Below are 18,467 nucleotides of genomic sequence, written 5' to 3' on the forward strand. Positions count from 1 at the left end.
TTTGTTTAATGGACAATGAAGACAGCAAAGAAGAAAGCTGTAGGTGGGATCGGTGTATTGGCGGCGGGCTACAGCAACACAACCAGGAGGACTTTGACTTGGATAGCAGACGCGCTACCGTGAGTACGCAGCTTTCTTCCAAACATTTGATCGCTTGCCCGTCCATGCGTGCCGCTATGTGCATGTCACGTACGTAACTTTGGGGAAATATATGTGCTGTATGAACTTTGCGGAAGTGAACGGTACTTTGGGCTGTGGGATTGAGTGTGTTGTGCGGGTGTTTGAGTTGTATTGGCGGGTTGTATGGACGGGAGGGGGGAGGTGTTTGTTATGCGGGATTAATTTGTGGCATATTAAATATAAGCCTGGTTGTGTTGTGGCTAATAGAGTATATATATGTCTTGTGTTTATTTATTGTTTTAGTCATTCCCAGCGGAATATCAGGTCCCACCCGCCTCTCACAGCATCTTCCCTATCTGAATCGCTTCCACTGCCCTCTAGTCCTTCACTCTCACTTTCCTCATCCACAAATCTTTCATCCTCGCTCAAATTAATGGGGTAATCGTCACTTTCTCGGTCCGAATCGCTCACGATGCTGGCGTCTATGATTGAAAACAATGTGCAGATGTGAGGAGCTCCACAACCTGTGACGTCACGCTACTTCCGGTACAGGCAAGGCTTTTTTTATGAGCGACCAAAAGTTGCGAACTTTATCGTCAATGTTCTCTACTAAATCCTTTCAGCAAAAATATGGCAATATCGCGAAATGATCAAGTATGACACATAGAATGGATCTGCTATCCCCGTTTAAATAAGAAAATCTCATTTCAGTAGGCCTTTAAGTCTAAAAAGTGACTTTACATGTTTCTTAAATGCTTTTTTACTGGGAATAGTCCTAATATTTAAATGAAGAGTATTCCATAATGAAATGCCTCTATATACAACAGTGCTTTTCATTGAATTAGTTCTCAAATACAAAGTGATTGATTATTAAAGGCCATTTCTTCTTTAATCAATGTGTTTATTATTATGTATTCATCTTTTCTTTTTTCTTTTTTTATCCTTTTCAGCCAATTGGGCGAATAATAATGTCGACGTTACATCAAATCCTGCCCCAAACGTATCGCTTTGAAAAAAAAGGGGCCTTTGTTCCTGGAGGGCGTGGCCTTCAACGAAAGGGTGGGGGCGGGTACTTCCTGACGTCATCAGTCGGCCCCCTGACCGCTGACTGTCAACAAAATAAAAGCGAGGGTTTTTTTTTTAAACTTCCGCGTCCGACCGGTTCCACGGCCACGACCAGGCGGGCGACGCGGCAACGCGTTGCGAGAGGACGGAGAAGAGTCGTCGTCGGCGGCCGCGAGGGTGTAATGGTGACCCGGACTCGTTCACGTGGCGCAGGGGGGCTCCTTTTCCCCGGTCCCCCCCCCCAACCCCCCTCCTTGTTGACGAGTGAGCTCCGAGTTTAGCCGACCTGCTAGCCGCCAACTTGGGAGAGAAAGTGGAGGAGAGGCTGCTGAAACGCCGGCCTATGCGACGGAGATCAGGTACCCACGGAGCGCCTTTTTTTTTTTTTTTTTTACTCCCACATCAAACACAAAGCCCGCCCGCTTTTCCATTAAAGAGCCATATTTACATCTTGGGCTAAAGGCGCATCTCCTTGCTAGCCCTCCTTGCCTTTTCTCCCCCACACAATGTGCTTGTTTTCGGATACGTTCCAGTCGGCTCGTCGCTAATAGAACCGTCGTCTGCATGCTACTGCGATGCTTTTATTTGCACTCGCACCACCTGCAGTGCCATCACATTTGTATTTTTTTTATTGCAAGCGTGCTGTGGTGTTGCTATGCGTCTTTGCAGCGAGGACATTATTCATGTTCCACCCTGACAGCAGCCGGATAGACCCGTGGAACCAGGTCAGATTCGGATCGCCTACCCGGGGCTGCAAGCGGGGGGCGTCCGTGTCGCTGCCTCCCACACCGGCGCTTGCCAGGTGAAGAATGGCCATGAATTATTCACCCACATGCAGCTATGAGACAATAAGGCCCCGTTTACACTAAGCCGGATAAGGTTATCCAGGGTAAATCCCACCTAACCTTATCTGTGTCCACACACACACAACAATGCCACCGTTTAAGACAAGCCTGGGCAATTATTTTGACTCGGGGGGCCACATTAAGAGAAAAAAATGTGTCTGGGGGCCGGTATATCTATTTTTAGGGACACTAATACAAAACCTCACAATAATGTCTGATTGAATGCTAAAAATGTTATGACAGACCGCCTTAAAGGCCTACTGAAATGAGATTTTCTTATTTAAACGGGGATAGCAGGTCCAATTTATGTGTCATACTTGATCATTTCGCGATATTGCCATATTTTTGCTGAAAGGATTTAGTAGAGAACATCGACGATAAAGTTTGCAACTTTTGGTCGCTGATAAAAAAAAAAGCCTTGCCTGTACCGGAAGTAGCGTGACGTCACAGGTTGTGGAGCTCCTCACATCTGCACATTGTTTACAATCATGGCCACCAGCAGCGAGAGCGATTCGGACCGAGAAAGCGACGATTTCCCCATTAATTTGAGCGAGGATGAAAGAATCGTGGATGAGGAAAGTGAGAGTGAAGGACTAGAGGGCAGTGGAAGCGATTCAGATAGGGAAGATGCTGTGAGAGGCGGGTGGGACCTGATATTCAGCTGGGAATGACTACAACAGTAAATAAAAACAAGACATATGTATACTCTATTAGCCACAACACAACCAGGCTTATATTTAATATGCCACAAATTAATCCCGCATAACAAACACCTCCCCCCTCCCGTCCATATAGCCCACCAATACAACTCAAACACCCGCACAACACACTCAATCCCACAGCCCAAAGTACCGTTCACCTCCCCAAAGTTCATACAGCACATATATTTCCCCAAAGTTACGTACGTGACATGCACATAGCGGCACGCACGTACGGGCAAGCGATCAAATGTTTGGAAGCCACAGCTGCGTACGTACTCACGGTACCGCGTCTGCATATCCAACTCAAAGTCCTCCTAGTAAGAGTCTCTGTTGTCCCAGTTCTCCACAGGCCAATGGTAAAGCTTGACTGTCATCTTTCGGGAATGTAAACAATGAAACATCGGCTACGTGTTTGTGTTGCTGCAGCCGGCCGCTAATACACCGCTTCCCACCTACAGCTTTCTTCTTTGCTGTCTCCATTGTTCATTGAACAAATTGCAAAAGATTCACCAACACAGACGTCCAGAATGCTGTGGAATTTTGCGATGAAAACAGACGACTTAATAGCTGGCCACAATGCTGTCCCAAAATGTCCGCTACAATCCGTGACGTCACGCGCAAACGTCATCATACCGAGACGTTTTCAGCAGGATATTTCATGGGAAATTTAAAATTGCACTTTACTGATCTAACCCGGCCGTATTGGCATGTGTTGCAATGTTAAGATTTCATGATTGATATATAAATCAGACTGCGTGTAGTGGGTTTCAGTAGGCCTTTAAAAAACGTAATGGAATTGTACATTTTTCTATGAACGATAAAACACTGAATATTGACAAAATATGAACGTCACACCCCCTTTCGATCGACATATTTTACAATCAAGTGAAATGCAACAAAAATGCAACAAACAGTGAAATATGAACGCGAAGGGTACAGAATAAACCCACCTTCAATCTGATGTATCTGATATATCACTAAGCTTTAGAACTTTGTTGTGAAAAACGCTTCCCGCCCACACTGCTTGGTGCCTAGTCTGAGCTACTGTGACGTATATGACCATAGTAACTAATTAGATGACCATAGTAACTAATTGGATTACCATAGCAACTGGTATATCATCCAAAAGTGCAGATTCCAACCATTGGAATATTTTGTATAGTTCAAGACTTACGGTCATTAGAAAACATGACTGCACATCATAACGGCAGCTACACTTTCCATCTTAAAGATCTAAAAAAAATATTTGGGAATGTCCGGCGGGCCAGATTGAAAAGCTTAACGGGCCGCATGTGGCCCCCGGGCCTTAATTTGCCCAGGTCTGGTTTAAGACCTAATACGCATGCGCACATCATAGTTGCTTTGCATGCAAGTTCTTAAATGTAACTTATCTGAACAGTATTCAGTGTTGTGGTATTTCAATGAACTGGAATCCAGTGTGCTGTGCGGCATTAATCAAATCTTTAATGGACACGTAAACAATGTGATAAAGAATATTTTACGACAATCAATCTCGGGATCTGGGCAGGACACTCCTCACTCTTTTGCCTTCATCTTCATTGTCCATTCCTTTTTGGTGACTTTATATACTCTGGACCTAGACGTTGAGTCCGCGACATACATGGCGGACAATAACTGATACAGTCTGCTTTGACAGTCCAAAAGCATTCGCCGTTTTCCGTAGTCTTCCCTTGACGGCCAGGTAATACAAAGCACGCGCCACCTTTTTTTTTATCACATCCACGGGAGCCCGCATTCTCGATGTCTCTCTTTCGACAAATGGACAAAGTTTTTCGGTAAGTAGAATCACAGCTGACCTGGACATTGGAAAGTTCTCTTGCCGTCTGAGAAGTGTTGTATTCCAAATAGCTGCGATCGCTTTCTCTTAAGGTATTCATGTGTGATTTCCACAAGTGTCTGTACAGACGGAAGAATGAGAAACACGGGCATGTCTGGATGACTCGCCTCTGTCTTTCCAGTGGTTAGCTGCGGTTGTTATGAAGCTGGCTGTGGCGCGTTCTTTCTGACTTCACTTCCTCTCCGAACTCCGTTTGTAAACGATCAATGAGTCGATACCCGGAGATTCAAGAAATACACGGCGCACTTACCCGTGTAAAAAATTATCCAAGGAGGGTTACCTTAAACGATGGTTTCGAGTGGCTGAAACGGGGCTTAGGCTAAATAATTATTAGTTTAAGGGGTTATCCGACTTAGGAGTCGTGCTACTTTGTGGGGGCACATGGTAGTGGTGCATGTAACCCTGAAGATGTAGCCTACATTGTGGGAGTCTTGTGTTTGTTTGACAGTATGCATCCATGACGTAGATGCATTTTAGTGTAAATATAGAGCGCCATGCAGGCCACATGCCTGTAGTGTCATGTGCTGCCCAGTGCCTCAACTATTAGGCGACAGGACAAAGACAAATCCATGAATGAATCAGCATTTAAGGGGGTTGTCTGCAGTAGGGTATAGTGGTACTAATAAAGTACCACTGTACTAGTGAATTAAAAATACTATACTGTAAGGTTGTCCCGATACCTATATTTTGGTACCGGTACCAAAATATAGGTATTTCGATTCCTTTTGATACTTTTCTAAATAAAGGGCACCACAAACAATGGCATTATTGGCTTTATTTTAACAAAAAATCTTGGGGTATATTAAACATATGTTTATTATTGCAATCTTGTTTTTAAATAAATTAGTGAACATACTAGACAAGTTGTCTTTTAGTAGTAAGTAAACAAACAAAGGTCTTTTAATTAGTCTGCTGACATATGTAGTAACATATTGTGTCATTTATCATTCTATTATTTTGTAAACATTATGAAGGACAAACTGTAAAAATTGATGATTAATCTACTTGTTCATTTACTGTTAATATCTGCTTATTTTCCGTTTCAACGTGTTCTATCTACACTTCTGTTAAAATGTAATAAGCACGTATTCTTTTGTTGTTTGATACTTTACATTAGTTTTAGATGATACCACAAATGTAGGTATCGATCCGATACCAAGTAGTTACAAGATCATACATTGGTCATATTCAAAGCCCTCATGTGTCCAGGGACATATTTCTTGAGTTTATGAATATAATATGATTTTTTTAAAAAGGAAAGAAATATCGAAGTAATATCAACTAGATACGCTATTGTACTTGGTATCATTACAGTGGATGTCAGGTGTAGATCCACCCATGGCATTTGTTTTCATTCAGGAGCACTCGCTTTTGTTAGTTGTGACGCCGGTGAGCTATTGTATCTACCTACGGTGTGTAGTGAAGCATGTTTAGCTATTCCTTCCCCTGCAGGGATGATACTTGTAAGAAACGTACTTTATTTGTCGCCATGGAGGTCAGGATTAGTGATTTAGAAGTAGCTAAAACACTGCTGACTGCGGATGGATGTTTGCTGCTAGCTAAGCTAGCTAACCATGTTTTAAAGAACCTCTTCCTGAGGGCGTTTCAGTGTTATAACTTCACCTTTATCTTTAGTTTTTTAGGGCAAAATGCGTCCATTCTCCCTTTTCTGTCTACACACTGTGTCTGCTTGTAAGTACTCCGTGTGTGTGCGCTGCCGAACATGCTCCTCTGTTCGTAAAACCAGCTATGTCACGACGTGATGACGCGCCATCTTACCTGGGAACCGGTACTTTTCAAACAGAGTATAGAACCGTTTTTGATTCATTAGTACCGTGATACTGTAGTAATACTGGTATACCGTACAACCCTAATATACTGCTTTAAAAAAATACTGGTACTTTTTATCCCCCCGCGCCGTCATGACATTGCTTGTTAAAGGGAAACTTCGGTTTTTTTCAACCTGGGCCCTGTTTTCATAATTTTTTCTGTATATGTGAGTGCTGGATAAAACATTTTTTGAGGTCGCGCCAGTATTGAGCAGGGCAGGCAGCCTCCAGCCCAGCTAACGCTCGTACACAGGGTAACTGGCTCTCGTCAAAATTCGGCCTATAAACATGCATTTTTTTCACACTGACAGGCTCAGATAGTTACAATGAGTGTCCGACAACATACTAGAAAGGAGAAATTAACGTATGTCTCTACCTTTAGCTGGAGATCGCTGTTTGTTGTGAGCTGTGTCCAAATCTCACCACGCTACAAATCTCGTTCCGAAATCTCGCGATAACTCGCGACAAAACACCGGTGGAAAAACAGTTACCTAACCCTAACCCTTTTCTATAAAACTAAACTAACAGTCTTCGGTAACTTAGTCCAATACAAAATCACTTCGGTCGTCTCTCTTCACCTCAGTCAGGTAACTGTTTTTCCACCGGTGTTTTGTCGCGAGTTATCGTGAGATTTCGGAACGAGATTTGTAGCGTGGTGAGATTTGGACACAGCTCACAACAAACAGCGATCTCCAGCTAAAGGTAGAGACATACGTTAATTTCTCCTTTCTAGTATGTTGTCGGACACTCATTGTAACTATCTGAGCCTGTCAGTGTGAAAAAAATGCATGTTTATAGGCCGAATTTTGACGAGAGCCAGTTGCCCTGTGTACGAGCGTTAGCTGGGCTGGAGGCTGCCTGCCCTGCTCAATACTGGCGCGACCTCAAAAAATGTTTTATCCAGCACTCACATATACAGAAAAAATTATGAAAACAGGGCCCAGGTTGAAAAAAACCGAAGTTTCCCTTTAAATGAGCAGAGACGCATGTTGGGCAACGCGCGTAGTACTTAAAGTAGAAACAGTGTGGGGATAGAAAGGGGAAAATTGATGTATTCTTACTTAAAAACTAACAATAAAGTCATTAATAGGCCTGGGCCGATATTTGATAAGTCAATTAACTGACGATAAATGAAGATTAAGTCGATTTCAAAAGCTGTGCGTGTTTGTGTAATAGCGGAATGAAAAGAAGAGGGTGAATCATGGTGTCTTTCATTAAGTGTCTTTGACTCTTTGTGCGGCGAAGCAATGCCGCTGGCCCGCTACCATCACAAAGTGTAGGCCTGGCTAACCCGCGTCTCCCTAGCCCGGGGGTCAGCGACCCGCGGCTCTAGAGCCTAGCGGCGTCCCGGTGGCTCCATGGAGCTTTTTCGAAAATGTATGGAAATGGAAAAAAACGGGGTGAAAATATGTTTTTTGTTGTGATACGGTTTCTGTAGGAGGACAAACATGACACAAACATTCCTAATTATTAGAAAGCCCACTGTTTAATATGTTTGTGTTTATGCTTCACTGATGAGAGTATTTGGCCAGCCCCGTTTTGTCCTACTAATTTCAGCAGCCCTTGAACTCACCGTTGTGTGGACTGTGACTCAACAGTTTGTTTAGATGTATGACGTTCTCCGACGCTGCCACGGAAAGACGTGTTTTATCCCACTCTTTCTTTGTTTCATTTTGTCCACCAAACGTTTTATGCTGTGCGTGAATGCACAAAGGTGAGCTTTGTTGATGTTATTGACTTGTTGGAGTGCTAATCAGGCATATTTGGTCAGTGCATGACTGCAAGCTAATTGATGCTAACATGCTATTTAGGCTAGCTGTATGCACATATTGTATTATTATGCCTCGTTTGTAGGTATATTTAATGTCCTTTACTTATGTCCTCTGTGTATTTAGTTTCCATTTCTCATGACACATTATCTGTATGTAATATTGGCTGCATGTCTGATAGTAGTTTGTGTGCCTTGTTGTTCCAGACCACAGCAAACGTTACCCAGCTTGCAAAGATTGTAATAAATCCATTGGAAGAAGTTTCCTTTAACATGGACACACACATCTATACCTTTGGCCATTCTAAGACAGTCATTTCCAGGAGTTATCTCCCCCTGTGAGAAGTTTTACTAATGTTTTCCAATGTTCTAAAAACGTGTAGAATAAATATTATATTTCAACATTTCTGTCAACGAAGATTTGCGTCAGCCTGCGACAAATAGTCATTTTGATTGTAGGCTATTATAGCGGATATATCATGTGTTGCCTTCATTATAACATTTATATACGTAAGTCTTTTCATTTTTTGCGGCTTGTGACAGATTACTTTTTTGTATTTCTGGTCCAATATGGCTCTTTCAACATTTTGGGTTGCCGACCCCTGCGGTTCTTAGGTTCATATCGAAGGTTTTTTTTTTAACATGCATTTTTGGCGAGCAAGACAGTCTGCAAGAGCGACCACTTTTTTGCATCGGTTTCTGCGGCTGCTGGAGTTTGAACCACAAATAAACGGCAGTGATAATAGCCGCTGTAAAACTCCCGACGGTTAGTGTTACAGTATTAAATTAAAATGCTCGAAAACTAGGGATGTCCGATAATATCGGACTGCCGATATTATCGGCCGATAAATGCTTTAAAATGTAATATCGGAAATTATCGGTATCTGTTTCAAAATGATCGGTATCTGTTTCAAAAAGTAAAATGTATGACTTTTTAAAACGCCGCTGTGTACACGGACGTAGGGAGAAGTACAGAGCGCCAATAAACCTTAAAGGCACTGCCTTTGCGTGCCGGCCCAGTCACATAATATCTATGGCTTTTCACACACACACAAGTGAATGCAATGCATACTTGATCAACAGCCATACAGGTCACACTGAGGGTGACCGTATAAACAACTTTAACACTGTTACAAATATGCGCCACACTGTGAACCCACACCAAACAAGATTGACAAACACATTTTGGGAGAACATCCGCACCGTAACACAACATAAACACAACAGAACAAATACCCAGAACCCCTTGCAGCACTAACTTTTACGGGACGCTACAATATACACCCCCCGCCTCACCTCAACATACTCATGCTCTCTCAGGGAGAGCATGTCCCAAATTCCAAGCTGCTGTTTTGAGGCATGTTAAAAAAAATAATGCACTTTGTGACTTCAATAATAAATATGGCAGTGCCATGTTGGCATTTTTTTCCATAACTTGAGTTGATTTATTTTGGAAAACTTTGTTACATTGTTTAATGCATCCAGCGGGGCATCACAAAAAAATTAGGCATAATGTGTTAATTCCATGACTGTATATATCGGTATCGGTTGATATCAGAATCGGTAATTAAGAGTTGGACAATATCGGAATATCGGATATCGGCAAAAAAGCCATTATCGGACATCTCTATCAAAAACCCATCATTCAGAACTGCACTTTGATGCGGACAAACTGGCGCTACCTTGCTAGCTGGCTTTAATGTTAACATGTAAACAACACATATTAACGTCATTCCCCAGTCTAAACTTGGGGAAACACATTGCTGTCTAAACAACAGAGCGACGGTTAAAACAGACGGACACCGACTCCGTGCAACAGGAAGTGTGAACTCACGGGACGTCACATAAACCAGAAGTGAAACAAATGATCACTCTTTACAATGTAAATTGGAAGAAGATGAACATATTTAAACACACAGATAAAAATAATATGGCTCTTTAGAAGCGAGGACAATATTTGATGTTTCCTCTGCCGAGAAGGTATATTGTGTCTATTTATTTTAGTTATTAAAAAAACAAAAAAACTTGGTTTAAATATTTTAGTCTGTGTATAAGTACTTTTTGAGCATATTCAACAATAACATGATAAAAATGATAACCGTGATCATTTTGATCGCATTAACTTTATTTTATCCATTTTGTTTTCTGTTTAGTTGTGTATATTTGAGGGTGCCCCACCTCCTCAACAGAGACAGAATCTATTTTATTGATTGTGGTTGTTATTTTTATTCAAGTGCAAAATCTTGCTTACAGAGTATATTTTATTTGTATTATGTGTTTGTTTTATTTTACTTTGTATTTAAAAGTGTACATTCAATTATAATGTTAAAATTAGAGATGTCCGATAATGGCTTTTTTGCCGATATTCCGATATTGTCCATCTCTTAATTACAGACTCCGATATCTACCGATACATACAGTCGTGGAGTTAACACATTATTATGCCTAATTTTGTTGTGATGCCATGAATTACCATGAATTGATTAACGTGGACCCCGACTTAAACAAGTTGAAAAACTTATTCGGGTGTTACCATTTAGTGGTCAATTGTACAGAATATGTACTGTACTGTGCAATCTACTAATACAAGTTTCAGTCAATCAATCAAAAACAAGGTTTTCCAAAATAAGAGAACAACTTCAACTCCAATTATGGAAAAAAGTGCCAACAAGGGCACTGCCATATTTATTATTGAAGTCACAAAGTGCATTATTTTTTTTAACATGCCTCAAAACAGCAGCTTGGAATTTGGGACATGCTCTCCCTGAGATAATCCTAATACCCACTACAACTATGGGAAATACTATACTTTGACTTTCACAATGTGCATTATTTTTTTTATTTTTTTAAACATGCCTCGAAACAACAGCTACGACAACAATGAATTCACACAGCTTCAGTCCAGAGTATACTAGAGCAGTGGTTCTCAAATGGGGGTACGCGTACCCCTGGGGGTACTTGAAGGTATGCCAAGGAGTACGTGAGATTTTTTAAAAATGTCTGTCAAAAAGAACTGTGAAAAGAAATGCAACAATGCAATATTCAGTGTTGACAGATAGATTTTTTGTGGACATGTTCCATAAATATTTGTGAAGAAATGTTTAGAATTAAGTTCATGAATCCAGATGGATCTCTATTACAATCCACAAAGAGGGCACTTTAAATGATGATTACTTCTATGTGTAGAAATCTTTATTTATAATTGAATCACTTGTTTATTTTTCAACAAGTTTTTAGTTATTTTTATGTCTTTTTTTCCAAATAGTTCAAGAAAGACCACAACAAATGAGCAATATTTTGCACTGTTGTAAAATTTAATAAATCAGAAACTGATGATATAGTGCTGTATTTTACTTCTGTGTCTCTTTTTTTCAACCAAAAATGCTTTGCTCTGATTAGGGGGTACTTGAATTCAAAAAATGTTCACAGGGGGTACATCACTGAAAAAAGGTTGAAAACCACTGTACTAGAGCATACTTGCCAACCTTGAGACCTACGAATTCGGGAGATGGGGGCGGGGGGTTTGGTGGTAGCGGGGGGTGTATATTGTAGCGTCCCGGAAGAGTTAGTGCTGCAAGGGGTTCTGGGTATTTGTTCTGTTGTGTTTATGTTGTGTTACGGTGCAGAAGTTCTCCCAAAATCTGTTTGTCATTCTTGTTTGGTGTGGGTTCACAGTGTGGCGCATATTTGTAACAGTGTTAAAGTTGTTTATACGTCCACCCTCAGTGTGACCTGTATGCCTGTTGATCAAGTATGCTTGCATTCACTTATGTGTGTGTAAAAGCCGCATATATTATGTGACTGGGCCGGCACGCTGTTTGTATGGAGGAAAAGCGGACGTGACGACAGGTTGTAGAGGACGCTAAAGGCAGTGCCTTTAAGGCACGCCCCCAATAATGTTGTCCGGGTGGAAATCGGGAGAATGGTTGCCCCGGGAAATCTTCGGGAGGGGCACTGAAATTCGGGTGTCTCCCGGGAATATCGGGAGGTAATACCGATACCGATAATTTCCGATATTACATTTTAAAGCATTTATCGGCCGATATTATCGGACATCTCTAGTTGAAATATACGAAAAACACAGGTTGGTTGCATTTGAAAGGGTATACTTGCATTATTATTATGTGTTTTCCTTACATCAGTGGTTGATTCGTACTCAAAAAAATAACGGCAATAATATCGTTTATCGGCAATAGTTGGTACGTCAATATATCGTCGAGCAGAATTTGTTATCGGCCCAGGTCTAGCTTTAAACACTGAAGCGCCGCTCTGTAAGAGGTGCTTAGCTCTTGCTCTTGTTAGCCGTTAGCTAGTGACTAACGTCCATCCGCAGTCGGCAGTGCTTTAGCTACTTCTTAATCACTAATCCTCGCCTCCATGGCGACAAAAAAAGTTAAGTATCATCCCTGCAGGACGGAGAATAGCTAAACATGCTTCACTATACACCGTAGGAGGATACAATAGCTCACCGCTAACAGCAAGCTAGAGCACCTGAATGTAAACAAATGCCGCGGGTGGGTCTACACAGACGTCGACTATAACGATACCACAATGATTAGGTGGATATTTTTTATTATCACAAAATCTTTTGTCTTTACTATTGTTTATAAAGTCAGGAAACACGTCTTTGGACACAGGATAACTTTAAATATGACCAATGTATGATCCTGTTACTACTTGGTATTGGATTGATTTGTAGTACCACCCAAAACTAATGTAAAGTATCAAACAACAGAAGAGTATGTGGTTGTTTATATTTTAACAGAAGTGTAGATAGAACATGTTTAAACAGAAAGTAAGCAGATATTAACCGTTTTTTTAATGGTAAAATTCTGTCAACTGAGCTGTTTTTTACCGTAAAATCTACAATTGTTATTTTTCCGGTGTATTACTGTAAATAATAAATCGGCACGTTTTACGCAATTTTAAAAAAGTTACGGTTTTTCCATTTACACTAATATGTTGTATAAAAAAAATCACTGTCATTGTCTTAATAAAATTCTCGCGACTAAGCTTTTATTTTTTTGCCGTAAAAAAACAGTTGTACTGTTTTTCCACTTACCATAATAAAAAAAACGCTGTATATTTTCCAGTAAAATTCTGGTGACAAAGTTGACAGTTTTTTACTACAAAATGAACATGTTTTTTTACAGTGTACGTAAAAAAATATATATATATATATATATAAAATAATAAAAAGCATAGGCAAATTCATATATTATTTGCTGTAACAAACGACCCTCTTTGGGCAGCCATAACTGTGATGTGGCCCTCAATGAAAACGTGTTTGACACATTTCAGCTTACCATCTTTGTTTACTTGGAGAAGCCTTATTATGCAAAACCAACTTTTTTTTACCTATTGTAAACTGTTTTTGTGTATTTGGTCACTGTCGCGGGAATTTGAAATCAAACCGTGAAAGCAATGCGCAGATATTTATAAAATATAATAATATCCTGTGATGGAGGTTTTTAATTTTTTTTTTAGAGCGGTTTATAGGCGGAATTGATCAAATCCCCATTAGCTGCATTGTTAGCTGCCTCTTACTAGCATTTATTTACGAGTTAGAATGTATGAAAAAAGTAAGGCATTTGTGTTTGTCTCCCAATAGCAGTGGCACATTTTTAAAAAGTGCAATTCTCTTTTAACTTTGGAGTTCTACATTTTCAACAGTTTACCTTTTCACCATGATAGTAGCACACTACTTATTTATATTACAATATTGTATCTGTCATAGGGCTGGGCGATATGGCCTTTTTTTAATATCTCGATATTTTTAGGCCATATCGCGATACACGATATATATCTCGATATTTTGCCTTAGCCTTGAATGAACACTTGATGCATATAATCAAAGCAGTATGATGATTCTATGTGTCTACATTAAAACATTCTTCTTCATACTGCATTAATATATGCTCATTTTAAACTTTCAGGCAGAGAAGGAAATCACAACTAAGTCAAACGAAAACTGTATTTATTAAACAGTTATTAAGCAGTGGCACAAACATTCATGTCATTTCAAAACAGAAAGTGCAAGATTGTCAGAGACATTTTGAAACAAGCTATTAGTGCACTTTTGTGCATGGTGTCACTAAGATGACTTATCAAAACAACACTAAATTAAAGTGCATTTTTTTGTACAGAACGCCACTACAATAGTTTAAAAACATGATGTCACACAAGATATTTCAATAAGTGTCAAATAAAAATGAGCTACATAATAGGAAATCAAATAGTGTATGTCCTTCACTATGTGGTAGGTTCCTGCGGACGTTATCTCCTTTTGTTGTCGACTCTTTTTTTCATACGGTGTTGTTCTGGAAATGTTTGCCTCGGCATTTTGATGGTGTGGCATCGGCCGGAGATGTTGACATGTGGAGTAAGCACTCTTCATTCTCTAGCAGGTGACTTTTCAAATGATGCTACATATAAGCAGTAATGCTACTTTTTGTAGAAACGCTTTGCCCTACACTTGACAAATTACGGTTGTCTGTTTGACATATTCCCACTTGAAGCCAAACCACCGCCAGACGATGGACCCCTTGCTGTTTTTCTTGGGAATTAATTCCTCCTTCATTTGTTACCAGATTCGCACCTTCTTTCTCTTGTATTACCACTCGCACCACACCTAACGTTACCCATGCCGCTACCTCTCTGCTCCGCGAGGGCGTATACGTATGTGACGTATGACGTGACGTATGTAGAAGGTGCGCTTGCGGTCTGTGAGAAGGAGACACAAGAAGGGGTGGGAAGAGCCTGTAGTGTAATGGCAGCATCTAAAAGCAACTGGGTGAGAACGTATACTCGAATATCACGATATACCGTAATTTCCGGACTATAAGCCGCTACTTTTTCCCCTCGTTCTGGTCCCTGCGGCTTATACAAGGGTGCGGCTTATTTACGGCCTGTTCTTCTCCGACACCGACGAAGAGGATTTCGGTGGTTTTAGTACGCAGGAGGAAAACGATGACACAATGATTAAAGACTGACTTTTCATATACCGGTAGGCTGGTTATTTTGATAACGTACAGGCGAGCACTTAGTATTACTTTGCACCGTTGTATTATTTGTACTCTGCACGAATGCTGTTCGCCATGTCAAAGATGTGAAAGTTTGATTGAATGATAGAAAGATTTATTGTTAATAAATGGGACGCTTTGCGTTCCCAAACAGTCATCTCCGTCCCGACAATCCCCTCCGTGGTAGCAGGAACCCCTATATACTACGGTAATTACACATCAAAACCCTGCGGCTTATAGTCGGGTGCGGCTTATATATGGAGCAATCTGTATTTTCCCCTAAATTTAGCTGGTGCGGCTTATAGTCAGGTGCGGCTTATAGTCCGGAAATTACGGTAGTCATTTTCTATATTGCACAGAGACAAACCCGCGATATATCGCCCAGCCCTAATCTATCAATAACCGTATATCAATGACATCTATCAATAACCGTATATTGCTGCTGACCCACACTGTCCTATTACTAGCATGACAGTCGACACTTCCTCCAAGGTGATTGACTCCTTTGCCATTTAAACCATAAACTTTCGTATGCACGTATAACACTTAAAACCTTTCGTTTATCAGCAAGTGGAATTAAATTATGGAATGGATTGAGCAAAGAAGTCAAAATATGATTTATTTAACACATAAACATAAGGTTTACTAGCTGATAAGTACTAAAGAAATACACGGCATAAAAAGAGACTCATAAATTACTGACAAAAAAAAGGTACATAGTTATCAGAATCAGAAATACTTTATTAATCCCCGAGGGGAAATTAAGATTTTCAGCACAATCCCATTCAAGAGCAGACAAACATTACAGGGAGACAGAACAGGATCGCTGACGGGTCTGCCAAATTCCGGCGCCCCTTACAATAAAGGTGAGAAACAGGTAAACGCTGGGGCAGGGAGTGAAAAAAAAAAATTCAGTCTAAGCCTGGGCCAAGGAAAAAAACCTCATAGCCATAGCACACATAAACATGTGTGTAAGAGGGAAACAGCAAAGGACATTAAAGACATTAAAAGAGCATAGCTGATGCAACCAGCCATTTCTACATACAGCTAAAAAAATATATATATATATATATATATATATATATATATATATATATATATATATATATATATATATATATATATATTATTTATATATATATATATATATATATATATATATATATATATATATATATATATATATATATATATATATATATATATATATATATATATATATATATATATATATATATATATATATATATATATATATATATATATATATATATATATATATATATATATATATATATATATATATATATATATATATATATATATATATATACACACACACACACACACACTGTGGTGGCCTCTGCGGTGTTCCACAACATCGTCTGCTGGGGTGGGGGGAGAATGGCCAGAGACAGGAGCAGACCCAACAAAGCAACCCAAGAGAGCCGACTCTACCCTCGCCCGCCTACCAACTCTCGGCCAGTGTTCAGTCTGCATGGACGAGCAAGGACGCGTCTAAAAAATGATGTTGTGCTAAAATAAATAAAAGTAAATAATAATGAATACGTTTCTTAACTGCCCTGCGATGAGGTGGCGACTTGTCCGCCTTCCGCCCGAATGCAGCTGAGATAGGCTCCAGCAACCCCAAAAGGGACATCCAATAGATGGATGGATGGATGTTTCTTAACTAAACCGTCCAAAAAATTAAAGTGCAAATGATAATACAGCTTCACCACAATTTTAGTGCTCAAGAAACTTCTCTATGGCTTTAGCTCCAGACTTCTTCCGCTATAAGGTGTGTGTGTGTGCGGGGGGGGGGGGGGGGGGGGGCGTCGGGGTTTGGCGGTAGCGGGAGTGTATATTGTAGCGTCCCGGAAGAGTTAGTGCTGGAAAGGGTTCTGGGTATTTGTTCTGTTGTGTTTATGTTGTGTTACTGTGCGGATGTTCTCCCAAAATGTGTTTGTCATTCTTGTTTGGTGTGGATTCACAGTGTGGCGCATATTTGTAACAATGTTAAAGTTGCTCATACGGCCACTCAGTGTAAACTGTATCGCTGTTGATGAAGTATGCTTTGCATTTACGTGTGTGTGTGCGTACAGAAGCCGCTCATATCTTGTGACTGGGCGGGCACGTTGTTAGAAGGGATGAAAAGCGGACGTGACGTCAGCTCATAGAGGACGTTAAAAGCAGTGCCTGTAAGGCACGCCCAGGACTGTGGAATACGAGATATAATGACTGATGAACACCTTCGTTCGATAATGAGGGATGCCTCAGCTCAAAGACTGAGCCCCGACATTAATGAACTAGCATCCAAGAAAAGATGGCAGGTATCTGGCTTGGGCACATCAGATTAGATCAGTGTGTTGCAAACTGAGCAGTTTAAAGTCCTGAATGGTTGTTTTATTCATTATTTTATTTTCAACTTTTTTAGCCTGTGGAAAAAGTTAGTGTTGATATTTACTTCAGAAGGCTGCAAATAGAAAAGAGGCATTCAATTTTTATTTAAATTGTATTTCATATGCCATTGATATTTTTTAATTATTATTATTATTTGAAACTCAATTTTGCATGTCACTATAAAGTTATATAAGCCTTGCTTGTTCAATATTTAATGCAAAACTTGTTTGGGTCCCTATCAAAAAGGTTAATTTGTTCAACCTTGGCCCGCGGCTTTGTTCAGTTTTAAATTTTGGCCCACTCTGTATTTGAGTTTGACACCCCTGCTCTAGGAGGACTATGGTTAAAAAACTGTGTTCAAGCTGCTTCTCTGTCAAACACACCATCAGCAGCTTCTCCCATGTTTTCACGGATAAATATCTGCCATTCATATATTTCTTTTGTCCTTGGCTGACGTTATCGACTCATTCTGCTACGGTATGGTGCAGACTAGCAGTGCCATTCGCTCAAACTCCTTCACCAAGTCGGCTACTCGCTCGATCGTGTTTTTTGATAATTTTTTTCTTTAATTCAATGAATATCATCCGCTTCTTCTTCGCAACACTGTCTTTCACACAAACTTTCTTCGCTCCCATGTTTTCGTCAACAATTGTATGCCGACCTCTAGCTATAACCTAATGCTAACAAGCAAGATCGGATGTTTTGGTTAAAATCTTACGGGGTTCACTGTGGCATTCGCTACACAACTAGCGGTGGGGAGGCTCGTAGCCCAAATTTTTGCTCAAAACCAGAAGCATAACGATTAGCCGAGGTACAACTGTATTAAAAAATGTCATGTTTTAGACTGCAATATTTGTTC

At 40.2% G+C, this 18,467-nt stretch overlaps 1 protein-coding gene across 2 annotated transcripts in view; it reads left to right on the plus strand.

Annotated features, from left to right (window-relative positions):
• Positions 1 to 1,217: 1,217 nt before the first annotated feature.
• tlcd4b (TLC domain containing 4b) overlaps positions 1,218 to 18,467 on the plus strand; it is a 65,767-nt gene continuing 48,517 nt past the window's right edge. Inside the window, exon 1 of one of the 2 annotated variants that reach the window (XM_062036437.1) lies at positions 1,218 to 1,544. The gene's annotated coding sequence lies outside the window, so the exon portion shown is untranslated. The remainder of the gene's footprint in view (positions 1,545 to 18,467) is intronic. The other variant, XM_062036438.1, reaches the window with a different exon arrangement.

This window comes from Entelurus aequoreus, linkage group LG25 (genome assembly GCF_033978785.1).
Source record: "Entelurus aequoreus isolate RoL-2023_Sb linkage group LG25, RoL_Eaeq_v1.1, whole genome shotgun sequence".
Classification (NCBI taxonomy): domain Eukaryota; kingdom Metazoa; phylum Chordata; class Actinopteri; order Syngnathiformes; family Syngnathidae; genus Entelurus; species Entelurus aequoreus.